Source organism: Carettochelys insculpta, chromosome 8 (assembly GCF_033958435.1).
Source record: "Carettochelys insculpta isolate YL-2023 chromosome 8, ASM3395843v1, whole genome shotgun sequence".
Lineage (NCBI taxonomy): Eukaryota > Metazoa > Chordata > Testudines > Carettochelyidae > Carettochelys > Carettochelys insculpta.
The window spans coordinates 28,968,734-28,996,322 of NC_134144.1; the positions used below are offsets into that span (position 1 = coordinate 28,968,734).

General features: G+C 45.2%; 1 long non-coding RNA gene across 1 annotated transcript; it reads right to left on the bottom strand.

Moving 5' to 3' along the window:
• Positions 1–2,535: 2,535 nt before the first annotated feature.
• Positions 2,536–24,894, bottom strand: LOC142017256 (uncharacterized). The gene is made up of 3 exons (XR_012646502.1): positions 24,804–24,894; positions 11,144–11,282; positions 2,536–2,984 (listed from the first exon to the last, which is right to left on the bottom strand). It is a non-coding gene; the product is annotated as an uncharacterized LOC142017256 (long non-coding RNA).
• Between the last annotated feature and the right edge of the window lie 2,695 nt (positions 24,895–27,589).

A 27,589-nucleotide genomic window follows, 5' to 3' on the forward strand; every position in this document is an offset into this window, starting at 1 on the left:
CTGGTACAGGGTTCTCAGTGAGGAGGATGCTTGCTGGAGACACTGTGCAGTGAGGGGGAGGAGCAATCCTGTCAGGAGACCTGTGTGCTCCCTGAGAACTGCCAAGATGTCCCTGAGGTGGCCCAGCAAGCCATTGTATGCCTCCCTCTGCCATGCATAGTGTCCATGGTCCATTTGAAGGCACTGCTCTGCAGCCTCCACCACGTGATGGATCCTGTCATTTGAGTTGGACCACCGTCATAAACGCCTCCTTCAGCCTCCTCGTGCTGCTGCTGGGGGTCGTCCCCAGGACGCAGTGGAGATCTCCGTAGTAGGGGCAGGTTACTTTGCTGTGCACCTGGTCGTTCGTGTGTGCAGGATGTCCTTGGGTCACCAGCTGCTGGGAAAATGGGCAAATGCAGCTGCATTTCACCTCTTGCCCCTCATCTGCTTCAGGGCCTCCTCTTCCTTCCACAGCCCCAGCAGGTCCCTTGCCTCAGGTCCAGTCCAGAAAGGTGCCTTTTTTTTTCAGTGATGTTCCCAGGTACTGGATGCCCTGTGATGGCTCAGTGGGGTGGGGCCCTGTGGCTGCTGTGGAGACTGTCTGCTGGACATGGCTTATTGTTGCTCCTACTGGGGTGGCTGTGAAGCGTGCTGCAGTAGCTCGTGCTTTAGCAGCTGCAAGCACGCTCTCAACTTCTTACACAGGGGTGCCCAGGACCATGAGGCTTTAAGTGTGGACCGACATACAAACCATAGAGCCCCACTGCTGACGTTCAGGGCGTCTCCGCAGTCCTCCATGGCTGCCACTATGGATGACTCTTCTTTCAAAAGAGCAGACCCTGGAGCGGAGGAAAGCTTTTGAAAGCTGTGCCGCATTCCTCCAATTTTCTTTTGAAAGAGCATGTAACGCCTCCATGTGCTCTTTCGAAAGAGGGCTAGATATTTCAAAGTTATTAGCTAGTGTAGAGGTACCTTTACAATGTTGACTCTGAAACATGTTTACATTTTTGTGAATTGATACAAGCATTTTGTAGAAGAAATGTAGAAGCTATGGTCTGCAAATTTGGTCTCAAGAATCATAACATGAAGATGTTACGATCTTAGAACCCACAGATACTACCTTTTAAGCCCACTACCAGCTGAACACTCTTTGAATAACTTGTGGTGAATTGTGCCTCTTTTTGGCTGTGGCCACACTTGGCCAAAACTTCGCAATGGCCATGCAAATGGCCATTTCGAAGATTACTAATGAGGCGCTGAATTGAATATTCAGTGCCCCATTAGCATTAGGACACTTCCGGATGCGGCGCTTCGAAAGAGCTGCTTTCAAAAGTGTGTGGCTCAGCGCAGCTACATGGAGATCCTTTTTGAAGGGACCCCGCACATTTCTAAGTCCCCTTGTTCCTCTCGGTGGAGGGGAATAAGGGGATCTCAAACTGTGCAGGGTCCTTTCAAAAAGGACCCCCGTGTAGGTGCGCTGAGCCGCACGCGCATTTGAAAGCGGTGCTTTTGAAGTGCCATGGCTGGAAGCATCCTAATGCTAATGAGGTGCTGAATATTCAATTCAGCACATCATTAGTAATCTTCTAAATGGCCATTTGCATGGCCATTGCGAAGTTTTGGACAAGTGTGGCCACAGCCTTTATGTTTGAAAGTTGTCAGTTTATGATTTTCTTGAACTTCTTTTGATTATTCAAAATTATTTGCTAAATCATGGTTGTTCTGTCAGGCTGTGTCTACACTAGCCCAAAACTTTGAAATGACCATGCAAATGGCCATTTCGAAGTTTACTAAAGAAGCACTGAAATACATATTCAGCGCCTCATTAGAATGCCGGCAGCCACGGCACTTCAAAATTGCCGCGGCTCGCCACCACGCAGTTCATCCATACACAGGTACTTTTCAAAAGGACCCCACCAACTTGAAATCCCCTTATTCCTATCAGCAGATAGGAATAAGGGGATTTCGAAATTACTGGGGTTCTTTCGAAAAGGAACCCCGTCTGGACGAGCCACGGCAATTTCAAAGTGCTGCAGCTGCCAGCATTCTAATGAGGTGCTGAATATGTATTTCAGCGCTTCATTAGTCATTTGCATGGCCATTTCGAAGTTTTGAGCTAGTGTAAACATAACCAAGTTCATGCAAAAGGAGCTAATTGTATTTAAAATTTGAACTGTGTTGATTTGTTTTGGGAGATATTAATCACATGTCCACACTACCAAGTTTTTTCAAAAAAGTCAGGGCTTTTTTTGAAACATCCTTCAGAGCATCTACATACAAAGTGTGTTCTTTTGATTTTAAATTGGAAGAACCTGGAACTTTTCCCATCAGCCCTCTTCTGCTCCTGGCTGAGTAAGAACATCTTTTTCCAAAAGAATCTTTTGGAAAAAAAATGTGTAGATCCTGCAGGGGCTCTTTTTTCAAAAGAGCAGTCCTCTTGGTGCTGGATTTTTCATTTTTATGAACTCCAAATGTAGTGTCTTCTAATATTCAGCCTATTTTTGCAAGCACTCTTTTTATTTGAATATTCCTGCCAAGAAAACAAAAGACCAACAGAATTTTCAAACACAAATATAACAAGATGTAAGATTTATTCAAAAGTGTTTCTGTGAGTAGCTTAGAAAAGACTTGAGGCCAGCGGAAAGTTGGAAAGTTGCAAAAAAAATTTGAAATGAATTGAGAGCATATGAAAAAATTGTAAAATTCTCCCTTAATGCATTTTACAAGGGAGAAAGTTATAAATATGCCATCTGACATTTGTTGTGTTGTATCTGGTATCCTGGATTATTTCAGGATCAGAGGCCCAGGAATGGAGTTAGGGCATATGAAAGCCAGAAAATCTTCAGAAACAGATGGGATGTATCTCTGACAGCAGAGATTTCCAGGTCAACTTCACCTTCTGTGTATATATAAGAAGTTCTCTACAGGAAGTATCTTCAGTGTGGGTACATTTGCTCTGTTCTTCTAACAAATTATCATTTGCTCCTGCTGACACGTTGACTCTGTAAAATAAGCCAGAAAAACAGAAATAAGTGTTCATATTATAATTTGTAAATAGAGCTGACAGCACCTTGGTCCCAGAAACTTGCTGTGTATCCACAATACAATTTTAACAGTCATTTAACCAGGGGTCCTTATCCTTCAACTGAAATATTTTAAATCCATATTGATAATTAATTACAATAAGATTGTCTTAAAACTGCGTTTGTGAAGATAGCAAGATGTCATGCATCTCCTTTGACACCCTCTGAACAATTTCTCATCACCTGTGAACTCCAACTGATCATTCTTAAATCTGTCTCTCATGTTCATTCCATGTTCCTCTTAGGATATTGTGTTAACTCATAATGACAAGGTGCAGTATTAACTATTAGCTCATCAATTAAAGAGGACAAAAATGAAACAAATACAAACAAAAATCCCCACAGAACTGGAACAAGAATTCTAAATTCTCTTCTAAACATAGAACACTTTCTTTTTTTTTCCTTATAAGTGCTAAGAAAATTCTTATGTGTCTGCTGATTAAGCCCTACTTCTAATAAAGAGTATGCAATTTACATCCATCAGTAGGGTTACATTGATCATAAATAGGGTTAGGAAGGCTGGTTCTAACATTAAAAATACTGCTTTCCACTGTCATCGCAGTTCTCTTTCAGCAAAATGATAGCCTTGTAATGGTGCAATGTCATGTGAAGTATTTTTAATCACCTAAAGCAAGAATCTTAGTTAAGGAAACAGCAGAGATGACATAAATGGACAAAAAATGACACTAAATGAAGATACCATCTGTCAATAATATTATATTGGGACTGCATAAGTGTATACAAGTATATATACAATGCAAGGAGCAAACCCTGCACCTCCTTCTGCAAGGGTGGGATTTGGCAGAATTAATGTGGTTCCATGGGGCATACAAAAGGGAGACAATGAAGGGAGTCTGCAGTGGGGGTCTACCCTCTTGTGTCCTACACTGCACTCTTATAGGGGAAGTACACACTGTTACTACAGTGCATTGTTGATGTTTTGGTGCAGGCAGGAGCATAGCCACCGATCCAGGGCCCAAATTCTGCTCTGGAGGTGGCCATGTGTATTCTCCGCAATTGTGATAACAGCTATGAAACTATTCCATTGAAAGGAAGATTCTGATTTCTCTTAGCTTCAAGGGCTGCACTCTTGGGCTTACTTAGGAGGTGCAGAAAGACCAAGATTCTTTCCTTGTTTTATGCTTATATATTTTTCCAATATCCACAAACTAACTACATATGCTCAGTCTGAAATGACATATTTTACCTAAAAGAAAGCAATAAGGAGAAAGTTTGAAAATTAATTCTACTCAAGGGCAGTGGGGGAGATATGTCTTTTCTCTGGCCTGCAACAAGCTGCAACATCTCTGAGAACCAAATGATAGCTGTAGTGGCTGACAAAAAACAGGATTCTTAGAAACGTAGGACCAGATCCTCAGCTGGTATAAATCAAGGTAGCTCCCTTGATTTCAAAGGCAGTTTATACTGTATCAGGCCCATAAGATGCCATGTGCAAAACAGAGACATTCCAGTTTTATAGTTATATGCATCATGGGCCCTAGACATTAATGTATACACAGTTTAGCCATGTGTAAACTAACAAGTTCTTTCTCAATATTTTTCAAAAGAAAGAGCTCTTTTGAAATATCCAGCAGAGCATCTACACACAAAAAACATTCTTTTGAAGTTAAATCAAAAGAATGTAGCATTCATTTTGCAAGTGCTCTTTCACTCCTGTTTCAAGAAGAGTGCCATATTTTGAAAGCTTTCAAAAGAAAACGTGTAGACGCTCCACAGGCCCTTTTTTTCAAAACAGCAGTCCTCATGGCATATGATTTTTCAATCCCTGGCCCATTCTCTTGAAAGAACAAGGGCTGTGTGGACACGTCTTTGAAAGAGCAGATCATTCTTTTGATCCACTTTTTTGTGCGTGGACTTAATATTTTGAAAGAAGTTCTTTCAGAAGAGATCTTCCAGAAGAACTTCCTCTGAAAGATCGCTGTGGTATAGCCATAGCTTTGGAGGCCAATTGTGTTTGAAATGATTATCATTTAGAATGATTGTAAAGTTCTATTCAAAATATGAATTAAGTAATAACTCAGTAGGGGTTCTCTTGTAGCATCTAGCCACAGAGCCCTATTGAGATAATGCAGAAGTGCACATACCCCCTCAGGAGCTCTTAGAGATATTTTGCCGAGTGCTACCATTGGATTTGAGGAGCACAAAGAGGGAATTGTCATGTCACCCATGCTTTATGAAAATTGACTTATGAACATGCATAACTTTGCATAAGATGCTTTATGCAAAACAGGTTATATAGCATATTGATTTTAGAGTTACAATCTGCTAAATCTGTATATCCTATTTTTGTGTATATACCATTCTTGTGTGTGAAGAAATAAGAAGTGTGGAACTGTGTATAATTCTAAATGTGCTAATGAGGGCTCTTACTGATGCTTTGGAACCCAGATGGCTTGGTGATCAAGTCAACAACCTGTGAATTGCCTTGTTTGCCCTATAAGCCCAAACTGTGGTTGGTCCCAGAAAGATATGTGACCATGCCATTTGGTACTGGGATCCATCTCGAACCTGGTATTTTTCCATACTGTGTGCATGGAGGGGAGAGGAGGGAAGGAATAAAAAGGTTCCCTCCCTGGGGGAAAGTCTCTTTAAGCTATCAGTCCATTGCCTTCATCTGGCCTTTAAAACTGCTTGGCCCACCTTAGGGGATACTTGACAACAAAAAATTTTGAAAAGCTGTAGAACCAAGCCAGAATAAACATCAACTCTGAAACTTTTTAATTGAGATAAGAACAGCTGTTTAAGTTAAGAATTTGCATGAAATAAGTTTCTCAGGGCTTGTCTACACTACCTCCCTACTTCAAAGGGAGGATGGTAAGTAGGGTGTTGGGAGTTTATTAATGAAGTGTTGCACTGCATATGCAGCACTTCATTAAGCAAATCCTCCCCCCACGGCAACTTCAAAGTTTTAAAGTGTCTGGAGTACTTTGATGTCCCTTTATTCCTTAGCTGCAGCTAAGTGTGAGTCAGTACTTTGAAGTTTAAAACTTTGAAGTTGCCGGGGGGTTGGAATTTGCTTAATGAAGTGCTGCATATGCAGTGCAACACTTCATTAATAAACTTGCAACACCCTACTTACCATTCTCCCTTCGAAGTAGGTACGCAGTGTAGACATAGACTTAGTGGATTAGAAGTAGCTAAGCGTTTTTTCTTCATTTTAATTTAGTAAATTACTTTGATCTGACTGATTTCACTTACATCCACTTAAATCCTACTTTTTAACTTAATAAAAACACTTTTGTTTATTATCAAGCCCAGTGTATATAATTGTTACCTTTGGGAGCAACCACGGTATATCTCTCTCTTTCATTGATAAAGAGGGTTTACCTGACTTTATGGGCTCTCTCTGTGCAAAAGTTTGACAAAGAGTAAAATAGATTTGTTTGGGGTTTTGTTCCTTTTGGATGTTGGTTTCCTGTGTGTTGTGCCCTTATATATGAGACCTCCTGGAGCTGAACTGGTTCAGCGTCTGTGTTGCTCTGCAGGAGGAAGTGACCCCAACTCTGTGCCTTGTCTGGCCCATCAGGACAGTATGGTGGGGATCCCCAGAGAGTAAGAATGTGGTTGTCAGTAGACTGATCAGCACAACAGGGGCAACCCAAAAGGGAATTCTCTGATTCAACCTGTCATAGGAATCATGACCCATTGTCTAAACCTTGACGGGGGCTTGTAGTTGGCCCAGAGAGTCAAAAGTGTTAACATGACTCTGTCATTGTACTGAATTCAATGTTTAAACACAGCTCAGGGCAATGATCTGCTGAATTTCATGGCCAATACAACAGAAATTTAATGCCAGAGTTTGGAAATGTATGGATTAGAGACCCAAGAGAGAGAATCAAGAACTAAACAAAAGCATTTTGAAATGAGGTGGTTATGTAAACAAAACTTTAACAAAACTTATTTAGGTTCATTTTTCAGAAAGAGGGTATTAATTAATCTCTCATTCTGTCAAGCACTCCTTAAAGGAGAAGAAGAAGTTAGTACTCTTGTTGAATTGTGAGTGGGGATTACTTGGAGACTTACCACTGAAGATGAGCAAAGCAGAGGACTGTTGGGAGCAAGAGACCTCCACAGGTCTGTTCAAACATTTTGCCTCCCACAGTATCCTTCTAAAACTCCAAAGAGGGGGCAGAAGATGGAACAGACCATCCCCCTGTTATTTTGTTTGCCAGTTAGGCATAATTTTTGACATACCAGTTTTGGTGTATTGATTTCTGATTCTGTCCTCCCTTTATTTATCTGTCACAATGACAAAACTGCCTTTGGTTTGCATCAGTAGCTGGTTTTTGTTTGGACTAATCCAGGCTGTCTGTCCCATTTTCATATCTTTTCCATCAACATTCCTGATTATGGGTTGTTGTAACATTTCACCCACATTCTGGTAGTGTAACTCACAATTATGGTAGATTTATAGGACCCATTTACTACAACAGAGTACGATGTTCAGTCCCCTTTGCAGTTTAGGGGAAGAGGTACAGTGGGAGGAGATGGGGAGATCATTTCCCACCAACTTTCTGTTCCTTCCTGCCTATTCTGGACAGACTATTAGCTCTCAGTGCTGGTATAGGCTCATTGGTCCTTTTTTCTTGTGTGGCTTGTGTACAGGCTCTGAAATGGTTAATGTGGGCCTGAGAGGCCAATTATGCTACCTGGCAGCACTTGGGGGTGGGGGGGGCACATTTAAAAATTGGCTTCAGCTGTGAGAGTTGTTGCATCGTTAATACAGAGAAAGAACCTGTGGAGTAGAAGGGGGCTGCAGAGGGAGTTGAAAAAATGCTGCAGTCATTCTCTGGAAGTAGAAAGTCTGACAGTAGGAGAGACCCTGGAGAAGCATTCAGTAGAGGAACATGAAGGTAAAGCCCAAGGAGTGTAGAGATGGATTTATATTTATATTTTGTGGCTTGAGAGTTTGTTAGGGGATACCAGGAGTGTTCCCTGGTTCTGAAACAAGACTGTACAAAGAGAGGGTGTGGTGAGAGAGAAGGCATGACAGAAGCTGGGTAGGGAGAAGTTTAAAGAGAAATCAACAATAAGACTGGTGCAATGAACTCTGATTGCATATCTTCGGTTCTGTGGACTGGAACCCAATGGAGGAGAAGGGCCTGGGGTCCCCTGCCAGCCACTGCTAAGATGACGTGAGGACTTTAGAATGGGACAAGGCTCACAGAAAGCACTGGGTGGAGGGTTGGAAGCCCCAGGAACAAGGGTTATGGTCTAAGGGCTTTTTGTAAGGAGATCGGGACTTTTCTTTGTGGGATCCTGTTATCCAGAAAAGGGTGGAACTAAAATGTGAACAGGCGAGAGAGCTGAGTTAGAGGAAGAGAAACAATCACAGGGTTGGGCTGGCTGCCGGCAGAGAGTAACAGATTGTACACTGGGTCTATCCATAAGGGTCACATCAGTTGTCAGTGAACTCTTGACACCTTCCCTGTCACATTCTCACAAATGTGCAACGCAATGTCCTTTCTTAATGTTATGCCATGTCTCCGAAAACCAGCTTTTTTAAACGATGATAAAATCTTCCAAGTTAAAATCCTACATGACATCGCAGTCATTCAGCAGCACAGTAGCATATCAACCTTTTCATAGCCTCTGTCAGTTCAAATGAACATTATGTGTCTTTCCTTGCGACCCTGAGCACACAGAAGCTCATCAGAAATGTATGCACAAAAACGTATGTCAGCTACAAGAGGACAGACCCAGAGCTCAGTGAGTCAGAGCTCTGCTTTGCGAACTTGTTTGCCAAGATGCCACAGGAAAGTAGATGTGACATGTAAGAGGAAAGCTATGCAAATGCAGATAGCGAAGAAATAAAACTATGATGGTTGTTGCGACCAGGCCCAGTATCCCACTCTATGGTTACAAGTCTGTTGCAAGTGAATTCAATTGCTGGGTCCCAACTAGGTGGTTCCAAGCCAGACAGGATCTGGGTAGCATAGTCTAGTTGCTGTGTCTAGCTCTGTGACCATAAATTTCTGCGTAATGGTGAGGGGCGTGGGGTGCCTCTGTGCACCAGCTGGAGACTCCAAAATTGCTTGAGGTCTCCTGAGTGCCCCCACCCATTATAAACAAAGTTTTCCCAGAGATCGAGGTAGCTTGTGTGCTTTCTGGGCTTCTAGTTCATCCTTTCTGGATGAAGGGCAGGCCAGGGCAAGGTAGCAAGAGACAGACTTATCGGTGTAACTTCATGTGAATAAACCACAACGACTCTGTTCGTTAAGCCTCAAAGAGTTAAAAATCTTTGGGTGTAACAAAGTCCTGAAATGCTCCTTTCCCCCTCATCTGATCTCACCCCTGTTTTGAGAGTGATGTTTGTCTCGCTGCATATCAGGCTGAGCAGAGTCCTTCCTGACCCTTCTCTCTTGCGTATCCTTCAGTTGTCTCTTCTGGGTCCCTGAGCAGAGCAGACCCCAGCTTTTAAGAATTGTTAACAGAAACGCCTGTAAGTTGAGAGTAGGGCTTCCTTTCACACAGTTACGTTAATGTAAGTTATGATTTTCTAACTGATTTTCTCTGCGATTTTGGAAGCACAATACTGAGAACTAGAGTAACCACTTTTTAAGTCAACAAACTTGTTTTCTCTGCTGAACCTTTGTGGTTTAATGGACTGAAGCACATGGTTTACGTTCTTACCCTGTTTTGTTGTTGCTCTAAAAGCAGGGATAAGTGCAAACATTTTTAGAAATTATCATTTGGGGGGCCCCACCTCTTTTCTCACACCTCTTTTGAAACTGTTTTGCTTAATAGACAACTTCCTTCCACCCTTTGAGTAGATAACTTACACCAGTTTAAACTCACTTCCACCAGAGGCGACGGATGGGGAAGAGGGAGGATGCAGGGTCACATACCTCTCCTCCTCCAGATTTCTGCCTCTGATTTAGCGAAAGCTGAGTGTTCCAGGCCATCCAGAGAGACAGCTGCAGATTTTGCCCTACAGAGCCCTGGGGGGTGGGCAAGTCCTCACACTGCCTGGCTTGGACGCTCAGCCACGAGGAGGCAATAGCTCTCCCTTGTGGCAGTCCTCACCATATGTCCATGTTGTGCAGAAGTAGAGGAGGCAGCCAGGTGGCTGGGTCTGGGCTGAGTTTCCTTCTTCTCCCAGTTCTGCCCTGCTACTGGAACTGCCAGTGCTTCCCACTGCTTGCTTTGCACACGGCCCTGGCATGACTACCTGTTCACTGTTCCCAAGGCAAAGACCACTCTCCTACTCCCAGGGCAGAGGCTCAGCCTGGGGAAACTACCTCCCTCTCACTGAGATGGGGCTTTCCTGGCAGCTTCTCCATTCAGAGATGATGCGTGAGGCAGTAACTCGCCCATCCCCCACTTTTTTAAATTGTGCCTTACCCCTATAGACGGTAATGTGATTGCTTCTACCAATTTACCTTCAAACTTCCAATAACACTTCCAGCAGCTCTGAATTTCAATCTGTGACATTAGTGGTCATGCATTCTGAATGTTTTATTAAGAGCTGCATGGAGATTTTGCTCTGCATTGTCCAGTCACATCCACAGCAGCTGCATTACTAAGCACACGAGTGTCACTTTGAACATGTAAAGGATTGTGTCATGTTAAATAATATTGTAACAAGACACTACATTCCTGGCACTGAAGTTCTTATGAAAGCTAATTTAAACTAATGAGGAGCAAAACTCCTTGCCTTCATGACTTTGGTGAAAGTTCTTCCTTTGGTGAAATGACTGTGTAACTGAGATGTCCAAGATAATTATAATAATAGGAGATTTGGGGGATTTTATACAACTCTGTCTTAAACTGGCTGAATAACGGGTGCCACTTATCTACACTGAAGCATTTTCACCGCAAAAAACTACACATTTTGGGCTCTGATCCTGCAAACATTCATACACATGAGAATTTGCACATGTAAGTAATCCCACTGGACTCAGTAGTAATCGTTACATGCATAAAGTTACTGTCAAGAGTACTGGATCACAACCTTAATTTACATCTAACATCACATGAAATTAACTTTCTTTACAGAAATATCTTATGCTAATTTTGTATCCTTGTAACTTTGACTACTGTATTTCAACTCTTACCTGGTTTATAATGAATAGTTTTCAAAAGCCACTTTCAAACATCTCAGAAGAATCTTCTCCACAGGCAAAAAGCACCAAGAGGCAAACCACAGGAATTTTTATTGGTTTAGAAATATTCCAACAATCTGTAGCTAGTGACCTAAAGGAAAATATGGAAGGCAATAAATAAATCAATGATTGGAGATTTGAAATGGGCCCAAAGCCTCAGCTGGTGTAAATAAATACAACACCATTGGAAGGATGGTTCATTATCTTCAGTTTAAACTATTGGCTTTGAAGCAAAGAAAAAAACTGTAAAACATGGAACTCTGAATCATGGTCTAGTACTAGACACAGTTTGTTGGAGTAAAAATGCAGTTTCAAAAGTCCTTATCACTTACAGTGAAGGAAATACAGCTCTTCAAATAGCTGAAAAAGTGCTCACTTTTCTCCAAGGCATTATTTTCTCGTTTAAGAAAAACAGCTGTATTTTTTGACATCAGACCTGAATCTTCTGGAATTTTTTTTTCAACCTCATGGATGGAGCTGTGCCCCCTTGACACTTCCTGTTGTTCATACCAACAGCAGGGGAAAGTTGTATGACAGAGTCAGTGTGGCTCTGTCTAGAATGTGAATGTTAGTCCTTGTCTAAAAATGTGACTGTCTCTATTATTTGTCTTAAGAATACAGTGATGTGTGGGAACTCTCAGTGTGAAACTGGAAGAAAAATATTGATAGCTTCAGAGTCGTCAGAGGCAGAGACAATGCTGGGATGGGGACAGTTTTCCCACAGGATTCTGCTTGAGAACAACTATCTGATTAAGAACAAATATTGCCAGTTTTCTAATCCTTTCACTTGCCATTATTTCCAAATTTAACCCTCGACTGATTGTGTGAACCTCAAAGTTTTGTGTGATAAATCATTCTTTCAACACTTACATTCTCTTGCTCCAAAACTGAGGGAAAACTTACAAACAAGTGTATAAGTTCTTGATACATTTTACTGATCAACAAATAAAATGACTCCACCCATTAGATAAGCATAGGAAGGTTTATGTTGTTTGTACTTAAAATCAATAATCATCATAAAAATGTGGGGGTGTTCATACATGGCACTTTGTTTTGGGTTCATTTCTATTTTTAAATGAGAGACTATCATGCCTTTCCTTTAAAGTCCTCCCTTTAGGTAACTGTTAGTTAGAGATGGGTCTAAAGCTTCAAGTACAGGTCATACCCAATTCTACTTTTGCTCTTAGTTTGAATGTAGGTTGGGAGTTCACAAAAAGTAATTTCAAGAGTCAGAAACAGAACTAAGGAAAAAGTTATTCTGATATAACTCTTTTGTGGTCTGTGTTATTTGGTTGCTGATCATGCAGATATAAACCCTTTTCACATTAGTAATCTCATGGGACTGAAGTTAAAAACAGACATAGCCTGTGCCTACAATTGCATTCCTCTTTCTAAAGGGGCATGCAAATGAGGAAAATTGAAAATGCAAATGAGGTGCAGATTTACATAAGAAGGGTTCCTTCGATGATGGGGTTTACTTTCAAAAGAGCCACACCTACACTGCTTTTTTTTCAAAAGAAGTTCTTTTGAAAGAATATGCAGATGAGGTGCCAGATATGTAAATCTGTGCCCTACTTGCATTTTTGATTTCCCTCACTTGCGTGCCTTTTTCAAAAGAGGAATGCAAGTGTAAACGCAGCCTTAATGTTTGGAAGGGGGTAGATTTGAAAATAGTAATTTATTCTTCTAAAGTTTTTACTATATAAAACAGATGCTACAGACTCCACCTATATTTGGCAGCCTACCTTCACACTAGGCTAGCTTCAACTTCAGCATTAATAGGCATTTTGGATATGTAGCAAAAGACGTTTCTTAACTACCTCTAAATATTTACATGTTTACCTATGAAAATAAAAATGAAATGTCTTTACATATTTAATACGTTGTGACATGCATTCTATTACATCTGGATATGTCTGACTGCATTATGTTACATGATACTCTGTAACCTGATGTAAGTAAATGCGCGTTCCAAGGTGCTTTCAGAACTTACCTAAGTAAGATTAAAAAAAAATTGAACTCCAGTTTCTAAATTGGAGAACATGGCAGAATTTGTTCTGTCAGTTTTCTTTTAAAGGATATCAATGCTACTCACATAAGCTGCATCTACACGGCCCCTCCCTTATGGAAGGGGCATGCAAATGTGGCCAATTGGAAATGCAAATGAGGTGCAAATTTAAATAGCTGGTGCCTTATGTGCATAACCCATGTGATCTGGCTTCCGGAAAAGCCATTTCTGGAAGCCAAAGCAGCTTTGTGGAAGGGGTTCCTTTGAAAGGAAACCCCCCTTTCAAAAGCATCCTTCTTCCGGAAAAAAATTAGGAAGAAAGGTGCTTTTGAAAGTGGGGTTTCATTTTGAAGGAGCCCCGTACACACGACTGTTTTGGCTTCTGGAAATGGCTCTCGCAGAAGCCAGATTACATGGGAATATGCAAATGAGGCACAAGATATTTAAATCTGTGTGTCATTTGCATTTCCAATCAGCTATAGAGAATTGTTTTCCATTAACAGAACACTAAATTATCCTGCTCACATCTAACTTCTGTATATTCCAGATTTAAAAGTAAATAAATGCAAAAAGGAAAAAAAATATAAAAGAGCACTCCTACTATGTGTGTCTAAGTTGACTACTCCACACATGCCATATGTATATGCAGTGGCACTGATACCTGCCATGAGCCCTGTGGCAAGGTAGGGGGCAGCTCTGTGACCTGAAAGGGGAGAGACCAAAGGCGGAAGAGATGGGCCCTAGGGAATTCGCCCCTCACTACCATCTGGAACGCGGCTCTGGGGCTCACCCCACCATCACTGATGCACGCTGCAGTTCTGGTGTGGTGTTGCAAAGGGCCCAGGGGCATTTGCCCCCTTTGCCCTTCTTGTCAACGGGTCTGTGTATATGCAGTAAGTTTGGAAAGAGGAGGCTGAGAGGGGACATGATAATATTTTTCACATACCTAAAAGAAGGAGGAAGAAAAATTATTCTCCTTAGCCTCTGATGATAGGACAAAACTCAATATAGGATTAAAGTGCAACTGGGGAGATGCAGGTTGAATATTACGAAAAACTTCCTGGCATAGTGGTTAAGCAATGGAATAAGTTGCCCGGGGAGGCTGGGGAATTGCCATCACTGAAGATTTTTAAGAGCAGGTTACACCAGCATCTGCCGGGGTGGTCTAGAATGGATGGTGCAAAGGCTTGCCAGAAGTACAAGGGACTGGACGTGATCTCCTCTCATGGTCCATTCCAGTTCTATGATTCTGTTTCTTTTCTGTCACTTCATATTAGGCGAGATATTTACCCGCATTAATGCTAAGTATGTAGCATGCAATATGTATATAATATTGACGTCCTAATGTCTGTTTCATTGCTGTGTATTGTTTTTATGATGAACTCTTTACTTAGCTTTGTAAAGAGAAAAAGAATTGCTTGGGCTTAATGATAGCTGATGGGTCCCAGTAAGCTGCTGTGGTTCTTAATCTTTGAGATAGGTGAGTGAAATGGTGGTGGGTGGGGTTACACTTTTGCTGTTATTGTTGAGGGGGCAGAATTTGGAAAGGCTGAATTAGCAGGTCAAAAACACATAATGCTGCATTTTTACAGCCATATGATGGTAAGTGAATATGACAGAAACTGAAATCTGTTTTAAATTAAAGTAGCTGTAAGTATTAGGTATTTATGTCAAATATGGGAGAAACCTTAAATACAATATTCACTTTTTTCACACTCATGACTTTATACAGATGATTCAAAAACTGCAGCTTTTGTCTTTGAAGAATAGGCTGCATGTGCTTCAATGAGATTTTGCCATTTCCTGTGCTGTTTGTCACAGCAGCAACCCCAGGCCTGTCATTTTGATGTCACAAGGGGAGCTTCACAGGGCTCTGACAAAAATCTTGGCAGATGAACACACTGAAGTGACTTTTTAAAAAATTCTCTTATGCTGCAATTCAGCCAAGCTCTTTCCAGATCTAGCAGCGAACATAATCCATAACCGTGGCACGTTTTGTCCAGATTTGAGTGATGCAGTTCAGCTATTTGTGAGTTACCTCAGAGTACGGCAAACTCTCCCTGTAGAGTAGTGTATTGTTCTCCTTCAGAACTAAGAAATTTTTTTTCATTTCTCAATTAAGACAAAGCCTGGAGAGTTGCTGGCCAAAAGACCAATAAATAAATAAATAAATAAGGGGGTGTAACAGATAATGTTATATAATATTAGGTTCATTGTTTGCCACCAAATGTGCAAACTGGAATGCACAAATTCAACACAAATCAGGGTGATGCAGGACAGGAAAAAACTGAAGTCACAATAATGCAGAGGGTTGAGCACCTAAACTTCTTTTCTGCTGTTGGTAAAATAATACCTAAAGAAATGTGACACTGAGGCTACGTCTACACGTGCAGCCAACATCGAAATAGCTTATTTCGATATCGAAATAGTCTATTTCGATGAATAACGTCTACACGTCCTCCAGGGCCGGCAACGTCGATGTTCAACTTCGACGTTGCTCAGCCCAACATCGAAATAGGCGCAGCGAGGGAACGTCTACACGTCAAAGTAGCACACATCGAAATAGGGATGCCAGGCACAGCTGCAGACAGGGTTACAGGGCGGACTCAACAGCAAGCCGCTCCCTTAAAGGGCCCCTCCCAGACACAGTTGCACTAAACAACACAAGATACACAGAGCTGACAACTGGTTGCAGACCCTGTGCCTGCAGCATAGATTCCCAGCTGCCGCAGAAGCAGCCAGAAGCCCTGGGCTAAGGGCTGCTGCCCACGGTGACCACAGAGCCCCGCAGGGGCTGGAGAGAGAGCATCTCTCAACCCCCCAGCTGATGGCCGCCATGGAGGACCCAGCAATTTCGACGTTGCGGGACGCGGATCGTCTACACGGTCCCTACTTCGACGTTGAACGTCGAAGTAGGGCGCTATTCCTATCTCCTCATGAGGTTAGCGACTTCGACGTCTCGCCGCCTAACGTCGAAGTTAACTTCGAAATAGCACCTGACGCGTGTAGACGCGACGGGCGCTGTTTCGAAGTTGGTGCCGCTACTTCGAAGTAGCGTGCACGTGTAGACGCAGCTTGAATGTGAACCCTTTTTTTTGCTCCTCTCCCCTGCTCATAGGACAGGGACTTTCATTATCAGGATGATAATGATTTATCTATTTTTTGCTTTAAGGCTGTTTATGTTAAAGAGTTGATGATAATTCTGTGGTTAAGAAAGTGGTTTTCTGTTTGCTAACAGAAGTATTGTCTGAGCAGAGTTCAAGATCATTCGTCTGAAGTGCTAAGAATGAAAAGTCAAAGCAAGTTCTGCAACAGTCAGGCAGTGCTTTCACCTACTTTACTGCGAGGACCTCATTTGGCTGTAACCAGCACTGTGACACAGACGTATGCATTATTTCATCTTGTTATCCTGAACAAGTCTCCAATGGACTGGCCTGGGGTACTCTGACCACAGTATGAATACACTCCAGTGGATCCTGACAAATCATTTAGTCCACATCTAAACCACAAACACCAACTTGCCATTTTAGGGAAATATCCCACAGCACATGAAAGCTACGTCCACACGTGAAGCCTACATCGAAGTAGCTTATTTCGATGTAGCGACATCGAAATAGGCAATTTCGATGAATAACGTCTACACGTCCTCCAGGGCTGGCAACGTCGATGTTCAACATCGACGTTGCACAGCACCACATCGAAATAGGCGCAGCGAGGGAACGTCTACATGCCAAAGTAGCACACATCGAAATAAGGGTGCCAGGCACAGCTGCAGACAGAGTCACAGGGTGGACTAGCACTTCTGGGGCAACAGCTAGCCGCTCCCTTAAAGGGCCATTCCCAGACACACTCAGCCTGCACAGCACACGGTTTGCAGAGCCATAGGCACGCACACCTCGGGTGACGCAGTCATCATGGACCCCCAGCAGCAGCAGCAGCAGCCAGAGGTCCACCCAGCCGCCCCTGCAGGAGCAGTGCTCGACCTGCTCGATGCCATGCAGGAGGCAGCTGAGCACCTCCTTGCCACAGAGGAGGAGATGCCTGCAGGGGAGGAGGACGCAACCCCCAACCCTGCAGCACCCCGACCCCCCCGCCGCCTCATACGCCACCGGCTGTGGAGCTACCCCACCAGCACCGACTGGTGGGAGCGGCTGGTGCGTGGGGAGTGGGACGACGACCGCTGGCTCAGGAACTTTCGGATAAGCCGGCAGACATTTCTGGAGCTATGCCAGTGGCTCACCCCGGCACTCAGGCACCAGGACACCGCCATGCGGCGTGCCTTCCCTGTGGAGAAATGGGTCGGCATCACTGTCTGGAAGCTGGCCACTCCAGACAGCTACCAATCCATGGGGCAGCAGTTTGGCATCGGCAAGGCCACCATCGGGGCTGTCCTCATGGAGGTAAGAGGACCCACGGGGGGAGGCAGGGGAGGCAGCCCTGGCAGGGTAGGGGGGCCATGGCAGGGGAGGGCAGGGGAGGGGAGGGGAGGGGAGGGCCACACACACCCTGCTCACCCCTCATTGGTGCTCTCCCATGTGCTTCCCCTGCAGGTCGTCTGCGCCATCAACGCCATGCTTCTCCACCGGCTCGTGAGTCTGGGGGACCCAGATGCCACCATCGCGGGCTTTGCCACCGTGGGCTTCCCCAATTGCTTCGGGGCTCTGGATGGGACTCACATCCCCATCCGCGCCCCGGAGCACAGTGGAGGACGCTACATCAACCGGAAGGGCTACCACTCAGTGGTCCTCCAGGCCTTGGTGGACAGCCGGGGCCATTTCCAGGACATTTATGTGGGCTGGCCTGGCAGCACCCACGACTCCCGGGTTTTCCGGAACTCGGGCCTGTGCCGCCGGCTGGAGGCGGGGACCTACATCCCCCAGCGGGAGATCCCTCTGGGGGACACTACCATGCCCCTCTGCGTCATCGCAGATGCGGCATACCCCCTCTGGCCCTGGCTCATGCACCCGTACATGGGCCATCTCTCTGCCAGCCAGAAGCGCTTCTACCAGCGCACGCCAGGTGGTGGAGCGCTCATTTGGCCGCCTTAAAGGGCGCTGGAGGTGTCTCCTCACCCGCCTGGATGTGGGCCCCACCAACATCCCCCAGATTGTGGGTGCGTGCAGTGCCCTACACAATCTGGTGGACAGCTAGGGGGAGGCCTTCTTTCAGGGCTGGGCTGTGGAGGCCAGCAGGGCTGATGTGCAGCCACCCGCTGCCCCCAGTCGCCAGGTTGACCCCGAAGGGACCCGGGTCCGGGAGGCCCTACGGGCCCACTTTGATGAGGCTGCGGGGTGAACACTGCCAGGCCCCCCACTGCACCCCCACATCCTCCACATCACTCCCTACCCCTACGCCCACACCACAGAGCACCCAACAGCACACCCCCACCCCCACTTTTCTTGGACAAATAAAAGCAGACACTTGTTTGTGAAATCAAACTTCTTTACTGCAACTCTTTTCTTACTAATAATAACTAAAGGAACTTCTAAGTAACTTAATATTACATATGAGCTGCGTCTACACGTGCACGCTACTTCGAAGTAGCGGCAGTAACTTCGAAATAGCGCCCGTCACGTATACACGTGTTGGGCGCTATTTCGAAGTTGAAATCGACGTTAGGCGGCGAGACGTCGAAGTCGCTAACCCCATGAGGGGATGGGAATAGCGCCCTACTTCGACGTTCAACATCGAAGTAGGGACGTGTAGACGATCCGCGTCCCGCAACATCGAAATAGCGGGGTCCTCCATGGCGGCCATCAGCTGGGGGGTTGAGAGATACTCTCTCTCCAGCCCTTGCGGGGCTCTGTGGTCACCGTGGGCAGCAGCCCTTAGCCCAGGGCTTCTGGCTGCTGCTGCTGCAGCTGGGGGTCCGTGCTGCATATACAGGGTCTGCAACTAGTTGTTGGCTCTGTGTATCTTGCACTGTTTAATGAAAGTGTGTCTGGGAGGGGCCCTTTAAGGGAGCGACTTGCTGTTGAGTCCGCCCCGTGACCCTGTCTGCAGCTGTGCCTGGCTCCCTTATTTTGATGTGTGCTACTTTGGCGTGTAGACGTTCCCTCGCTGTGCCTATTTCGATGTTGGGCTGAGCAACGTCGAAGTTGAACATCGACGTTGCCAGCCCTGGAGGACGTGTAGACGTTATTCATCGAAATAGCCTATTTCGATGTTGCAACATCGAAATAAGCTATTTCGAAGTTGGGTGCACGTGTAGACGTAGCCATGTATGTATATATTAACAAAAAAAAACAGGGATAACAAGGAAGGGGAGAACTATTTACATGGGGGGGGAAGCATCAGACTGTGAAAACAGGGGTCACAAATAAATAAATACAAACTATATACAAGGCAGAACAACAAAACAATGGCGGGAATATATACGGGGGGGGCCACGTCCTGGGCCCCACGCCCCTATAGTCCAGCACTGGGGGTGGGCGGCCGGGATCCCCACCTCGGCCGCAGCCCTGGCCGGGGCTGGCTGGGGGCTGGGTGGACCGGAAGATACGGCCAGCGAGTGTCAGCTGGCCCCAGGTCTCCCTCGGCGGAATGGCCCTCGGTGGCGGGTGGCGGGGCGACGGCGGACGGCGCGGTGACAGGAGCAGCGGGTGGCGCAGCGGATGGAGCAGGCAGGGCGGGTGCAGCGGCGGCCGGCACTGCACAGGGGGCCAGGTAATCCGCTATGCGGTTGAATGTCTCCATGTAGGCCCCCCATGCCTCTTGGCGCCAGGCCAGCGCCCGCTCCTGCAGGTGGAGGAGGCCTTGCTCCACCCGCAGCCACTGCTCCGCGACCTCCACCTGCCGGCGGTGGAGGGCCAGCAGCTGGGGGTCTGTCGCTGGCGGCTGCTGCTGCTGGGTCCGCCGTCTTGCCCGCTGTCGGGCCAGTCGGTCCTCCGCCGAGGGGCTGGCCTGGAGCGATGGCCCCGGAGGGCTTTCTGGGACCACTGAAGCCTTGCCGGTGCTCTCCGGTCCTTCCAATGGTGCAGCTGCGGAACACAGGAGTCGGGGAAGAAGAGTGGAGACAGCCATTAGTGTGGGCCCCGAGCCGTGGCCCTTGTCCCCCCACCCCTCTGCTGCAGGTTCCCCATGCCCAGGAGATGCTGCTGTGATGGGGTTCAAGGGTCCCCCTGCACTGCACCCCGTCCCCTGGCGGGAGTGACTCTCACTTCACTCAGCAGGTCTGACAGGAGAGGTTTCTTAGGCAACAGATGCCCAGTTTCTCCCAGAAGCGACAGTACAGCAGTCAGAGACAGTCCTTCCAACCCGTCCTGGGGAGAAGACCCCGAGGGGTGCCCCTCTGGGGTTGTAGCTTTCCCCCTTCTCAGGCAGGCAGCCTTCTAGCTCTCCCTTCCCCTAGCCTCTAACTGCGGCCCCCGATTCAAACCCAGCTCGGCTCCTCCCTCCTCTTTGTTCAGGGCAGAGGTGTAACCTGCCAGTTGTAGCCCCAGGATCATCCTTAGCCACTGGGAGCTGTTCAGCTTGTTGCTCGCTTCTAGCCTGAGTCTCGCATTTGCACTCCCCCAACTCCATCATATGCTGCTGCTGCTGCTGCTGGGTGTCCCACCCCTTCTTCCCAGGGGACCCTAGAGGTTCCGCTCCCCCCTGCCCCGGGGATGGGGCATGGCACTGTCGTGCTGGGCGGGGGGGCAGGGGCTGATGCACTCCTGTGAGGGACATGCCACTGCTGTCCTTGGGGCCATGGTCATCTGGGCATGTGGAGGGCCCTGGCCACATATCTATTACCCCCGCCCCTCAACCCCGGGGGTGTACACCGGGGGGGGTACATACCTGTAGGTCCACTCCCACGGTCGGGGGACACCCGGGGGGCGGACGCCCGGCTGCTGCTCCGGGATGGCAGGAGGATCTGGAGCCCGGTGTCGGTGGAGGAGGAGTCCCCCTCCTCCTCCTCCTCCTGCTCCGGCGCCCCGGGGGTGGGCTCCAGGGGGGGCCCCCGGGGTGCGGGGCTTGCCTCCGGAGCGGAGTCCGTCTCCGGGGCCTGCTGGGGCTTCTCAGCCGAGGTGTCAAGCATGGCCGGAGGGGAGGAGGTGTGCCAGGGGCCCAGGATGTCCCTTAGCTCCCTGTAAAAGGGACAAGTGACGGGGGCGGCCCCAGATTGGCCGGCCGCATCCCAGGCCCGGGCGTAACCCTGCCGCAGCTCCTTCACTTTACTCCAGACATGGTCCAGAGTGCGGGCAGGGTGACCCCGGGCAGCCAGGCCCTCGGCCAGCCGAGCGAACGCATCCACCTTCCGCCTCTTGCTCCCCATTACCTGGATCACCTCCTCCTCGCTCCAGAGCCCCGGCAGGTCCCGAAGCTCAGCCTCCATCCAGGAGGGGCCCCGCTGCCGCTTTCCAGCCTGGCTCCTGCCCTGGCTCCCCTGGCTCCCCTTCGGAGGGGTTCCCTGAGGGCGCTGGGGGGGGCTGCCGGGCGGCCATGTGGTCCTTTGGGGGTCTGGGTGGCTGAAGAAGAGCGTGCAGGCGAGCTGCGTGTTATTGCTGCTGCCTGCATGCTCTCTCAGCTTCCTGCACAGAAAGGGAGGGGGTGGGGACCTTTATTGAGCTGAGGGGCTGGAGAGAGCATCTCTCAACCCCTCAGCTGATGGCTGCCTTGGAGGACCCCGCAATTTCGAAGTTGTGGGACGCGCAACGACTACATGTTCCCTACTTCAACGTTGAACGTCCAAGTAGGGCGCTATTCCCATCCCCTCATGGGGTTAGTGGCTTTGACATCTCGCCGCCTAACGTCGATGTTAACATCGAAATAGTGCCCAACACGTGTAGCCGTGACGGGTGCTATTTCGAAGTTAGTGCCGCTACTTCGAAGTAGCGTGCGCGTGTAGACACGGCTGAAAAGTATTAAGGATTTTTGTGTATGTGTAATGTTCCCTCATCACCCTCTCCTTTTTTTAAACAAAGAAATCAGATAAACCAAAGTAGCTGAGAAGAATTCATCCAAAAGAACCTTAAGCAATGTACAGTCAGAAAATATTTTCCCTAAGTAGAAATAGAAACCTTTGGCTGATATCTGTGCAGCACTCAAAGCATTTTAGTTCCCAGAACCTAATAATCTGTGTTTCAGTGGACTGCCCCCACATTCTTTAGATTTCTGCTGTCTCCAGAATCCTAATTACCAAGTTCTCAGGCTGTGCAAAGGCAGAACTTCACACTCCCAGAAAAATTCACACATATGCTTCCCACTTTTAACCTCCTCTCCTCAAATCCCCCTCCCCCACCAAAAAATCTTTCAACAGGATATTGGTCCATGTATTCCTAAACTTCCATTTTGCCTATGTGGTGCTCATTTGCACCTCTAACAGGCCACACTGAAACCATAATTTGCACCTTTTAAGAAAGGAAATTCAGATGCAGTTGTACTTGGAGAATAGGTAATGATGTTAGTGTTCAAAAGCTGTCAAAATATGAACCTAGTCAGGGAACTCTTAACAAGACTGTGGGGCAGTGTGTGATTACACACTCTGTTAAAGTGCACAGCAAAGACCTCACGGATTACATTTCTGAGGTGGCTGAAACACACGCTTCTTTCCAGGTGTCTGCACTAGGTAAAGCAGTCTGCTTTCTCTATAATGTAATCCATCATTTTTTGCGGTTTTCTTTTTCTTTGCTCCACGCCCCCAAGAGTAAATCACACTTAACAACTCTGTTGGTGGTGAATCATGCTGTGGGGTTAGAATTGTTTACATCTAACAAACTGTTGTTGAAAGTGCTCAGTATCCAAACCGTAGCATGGAAGAGGCTTACAAACACAGGTCGGATTGGAGCATAGTTCATCAAGTGCATATTTCAGAAAGATATTACGTGTTTAAGTCTGAACATCCTGTTTATAACACTAGATGGCATCTCTACAGCAGAAAGCTATTAGCAATAATGTAGATAATAGGACTTAGTGGATTCTATAATTTCTTCTACCAGCTGAGTCATACCTAAGGTTACAAGTTTTTTGTGGAGGTTGTTGAAGTCTTGGATACCATGAATTTCCGGGACCACTGTGACTTCTGCAGTAGTAGGTGCAGCTAGCCCCAGAGCCACCCAAGTGCCAGTCTGGCCACTGCTCAGGTGGCCCCAAGCAGCTGGCCCCAGCTCTGGAGCACTGGTGGGTTCCTTGACATCCCTCCCCTGTACCCTGAGCAGCAGGTGCAGGACCCTAGGTTGTCTCGAGCAGCAGCAGTGGCAGCCCAGATCACCTCCCTCCCCATCAGCACCTACAAAATAGTCAGAGGGATTTATAATTCACATTGACAGGTCACTGGCCATGACTTTTTGTTTAGTGCCTGTGATCTGTCCAGGATTTTTACTAAAAATACCCATGACTAAATACTAGTCTTGACAATATCAGGGGCTAAAGGAGCTGCCTTACGTGCAGTGCGGTAAATTCCATAAGTATTGCTCTGTATTGTTTCATGTTGCACATCATTTTCTGGCACTGTTCTTGATGTGTAAATACCTTTATGCGACCTATGTGTTTCCCTGCTTCTCTGGGCTGGCTGTAGTCTCAGTCTCAGAGCACAGCACACTTCCAACATGCCCCCAGTGCACCTTCTGTGCCAGAGGAAAGGCGTGGCATTGAGCTGTCTGTGTTGCACCCTCTGAGAACTTTATTTATCCTCTAGGATCTCCTGAGAACTTTATTTATAGTCTACCTAAGACAATCAGCAAAGATGATATGAACAGAACTGGATACACTGACTTGCAAACAGTGCTCACTGGTGCTCCATTTACTAATGGAGTTGAGTTTCAGGTCAGAGGTTACCATGTGATTTGCTCTGGTGGTCATTTGATGGGCGTGCTAACAAAATGTTTTGCTGATGTCAATGGTGTCATAGTGCTTCTCATTCCATTACACAATACAGTAAATTTTTACAGTTGTGAAGATTCTTATGACAGTCTAGAGGAACACAATGTGGGTGGCTGTTTCCTCCATTCATTTGCATATTACCTTCTACTTGAAGATATCAAACATTTTACAAACATTAGTGTATTAATCCTTCAAAAAATAAGAATAGTCCACATTTTACAAAAGGACTAACAGAAGGACAAGAGCCAAGATTAAATGGTGACTCGAGAACAGCCAGTAGCAGACCCTGGCTCACTTGACTACCAATTCTAACTAATAGACACATACCTCTGACTCTATTGCTAATGTATGTTTAAGACAAAATAGATTAGACAGCATGCTTATAATGTGATAGTATCATTGCTACATTGGTATTCTGAGCTGGACATCACGTGACGATGGCTATTCTAGAAAGGCAATAAAGTGACAAATATTCATTCCTCGATTTTCTTATAGCTATTGAGAATAGAAACTGATTGCTTACTTTTTAAAGGGAGGGGCATAACAAAATCCATGAGCTTTGTGGGAATTTTGACATTGTTGCGTCATTCCTGATAAGCAAAGAAAGTTCCCATCATGTCTCATTTGGAACCATGTCACCATTTTTGTAAACCACAGTAGAAAGAAACTAATGTAACTAATATTGTATTTTCACACTTGGCTCTGATGAAACAGCTCAATCAAAACTTTTTTTCCCCCATTCTCCACATTGAGCCATCTTTTGCAACTGCAAGGAACTGAAACCAGTTGTCTCTTTACCATTTCAGTAGGTGCTGGTAATTTCTCCTGGACTGTGAAGCACCCATAGTTCTTTGGTTGGACAGAATTTCTTGGTGAGGTGGAGAGTCTGTAAAAAGAGGAAGAAAAGAAAAATTAAATGGGCTGTTCCTGGGCTTTGAGGTCCTTCTACAACTTGTGTAATTTCAGATCTACTATAGAATTTAGTGAGAATGGTAAGAGTGTAGGTCAATGGGATGGAAAGAAATTATGAAATTTCACACCTCCCAAGGGGACCTGCCCCTAACTTCGCTCACCCCTGCCCAATACCACAGCTTGCCCGTCTGTCAAATGAGATGATAATAGTTGCACAAATTATAAACCAAACCACACTGGTATTTTGGATGGCATTATATAAGTGTAAAAGTGTCAGTTTTTTATAGCAAATCAAAAGCTACTATATTCCAACAAGCTATAGAGATATTTTGGATATCCCACACTGAAATAAGCTTGATCTTCTTGCCCAAAAGCACCAACGTTTGCCATAATACTTGATATAAATATTTTGTTTTATGACTGGATTTATGGAGGATATAATTGGTAATATATATTGATGTTTCGTTTGTACAAGAGTATATTGATTCTCCTACTTATGTTCAGTAAATGGCTGCAAATCAATTTTAAATGTTTAGTAAGTTAAAGTTTATAACAAAATCCTCACCTATTACATTATTTACTGAGAATCAGGTTAATATTCAAAGAACCTGGCTACAGATTCTGGCTTGCTGGTGGGGGAGTCCTCCTTTTCTGAGTACTCCAGGAAGCATGATCAAAGTTTGAAATATAAACTTTTTTGGTACATCTCTTTTGTGCATTCTTAGTATGAAAGATTTTCCCATAAAAAGACATTCCATATTTTCCTATGTCACTCATCCATATGAGGAAAGGGTCACATTTCTCTAGTTATGTACAATACAAAATTAAGATGCCATAAAATTAATTTATCATTCTGTTTAAAATATAGATCCTCTACAGAACCTTCAGGTAAGAAGGTTGGAGACAGGCAATATGAAGTTCTCTTATTTTCAATAATTAAGGCTTTATTGTGAAATCTGAATATGGGACAGCTATGTCTAGACCTTTAGCCACTGTCAAGGAGTTGACTTAGAAGCAACATGGAACCAAAGGGTTTATTTTTAAAATATATAAAATAAACAATTTTGATTGGGGTTAAAAATAAGAAAACAACCTCGATGAAATGCTAGGAGAGGGATTTGGATTTAAAAAGTAATCTGGTAAGTAAGTTTCTGAATGGGAAAGTATATTTACACTCCAGTTGGCCTAAGTCATAAAGAATTTTTTTTTATACATTACTGGAAAGATGACATTTGACTTATTAAGATATATCAAATTTTTGCCAGTAGGTTGGTGCTCTGTTCTGTTGGAGGAATTGAGAGAAAAGGAGACCATGCCTGCACATATGGTGGTTTTGTCCAGAAATGTAGATGGTTTGGGGAAGACATTATTAAATCACTCATATGAAAAAATTAATTCCTATTGGCGCACAGATTTCTCTTATACAACCTGTATTTCTCTGGTCATATTTTAATCAATGGTAAATTAAATATGCAAAAATTAAGCTTTAAGAGCTCTTTTATTTGCTCAAATGAACATCCTAACTGTTTGTTTATGGTTTTGCTTGTTTTTTAATCACTCTTCTAAAATTTGTAAGCAATTTTCCCTAGACTAAGGCCATGACAGTTAATAGAACGATTCTGGTTTTCACTCCCTGACAATCTTACCCTTTATATGGGACCTCTGTAGTGGGCTGAAATTCCTCTTTATGGTTTAAGTATGCACTCACATTCAATAATGTGAATCAATTGACCTCTGTGGAGTACCTCCTGAATTATGTTATTATACAGATAGGCTACGGTTAGACTAGAAAGTTTTGCCAGCAAAATCCCAGTTTTGTTGACAAAACTCGTGGAGCATGCACACACAAAATGGGATTTATCGGCAGTATCTTGGCAAACACAGCACTTTTGCCAGCAGCGTTCTTCCTCAAAGCTTTGAGGCATAACACTGTTATTGACAGATTCTGTCAACAAAAGAGCTTTGTGGACATTCGGGGTGGCGGGGGGAGTTCCTTCTCTCGACAGACAGAACACCCACAACAATGGGCAGGCCTGTCTGCTGTGCTTCCAGATGCCTGTTTTGTCCAGCGAGCAGCCAGGCAGTCTGTTGGCTCTGTCGACAAAGTGGAGCGCTCTCCTGACTTGCCTTTCTTTGTGACTGCACTCTGTCAACAAACATTTTATTGGAAAATCTCTTCCAACAGTGACTTTTGTCAAAGAGCATTGTAGTGTAACCATAGCCGTAGAAAACAAATCAGCAGTCATGTAGCACTTTAAAGACTAACAAAAGAGTTTATTAGGTGATAAGCTTTCGTAGCACAGACCCACTTCTTCGATCAATAGCATTTCCACTACAGAGCGACAGTTATATAGCACAGAGGTCCAAAAAAATGACATAAAAACTGACTAATCAGATGTATGGAATGGAACGGGAAAAGAACTACGAAGTGTCTTGCCTGAGATCATTACAAATACCAAAGGAAGGGAAACAGTCTTTATAATACATGAGAAAATTGTTATCTCTATTGAGACCAAGTGTTAATGTATCAAATTTGAGCATGAACTCCAGTTCCCACATCTCCTTTTGTAATCTGCTGTTAAAGTCTTTTTGTTGTAGGATGCATATTCTCAGGTCTTTAACAGAACGGTCCACTCCAATGAAATGCTCACTGACAGGTTTGTGTGTTAAGA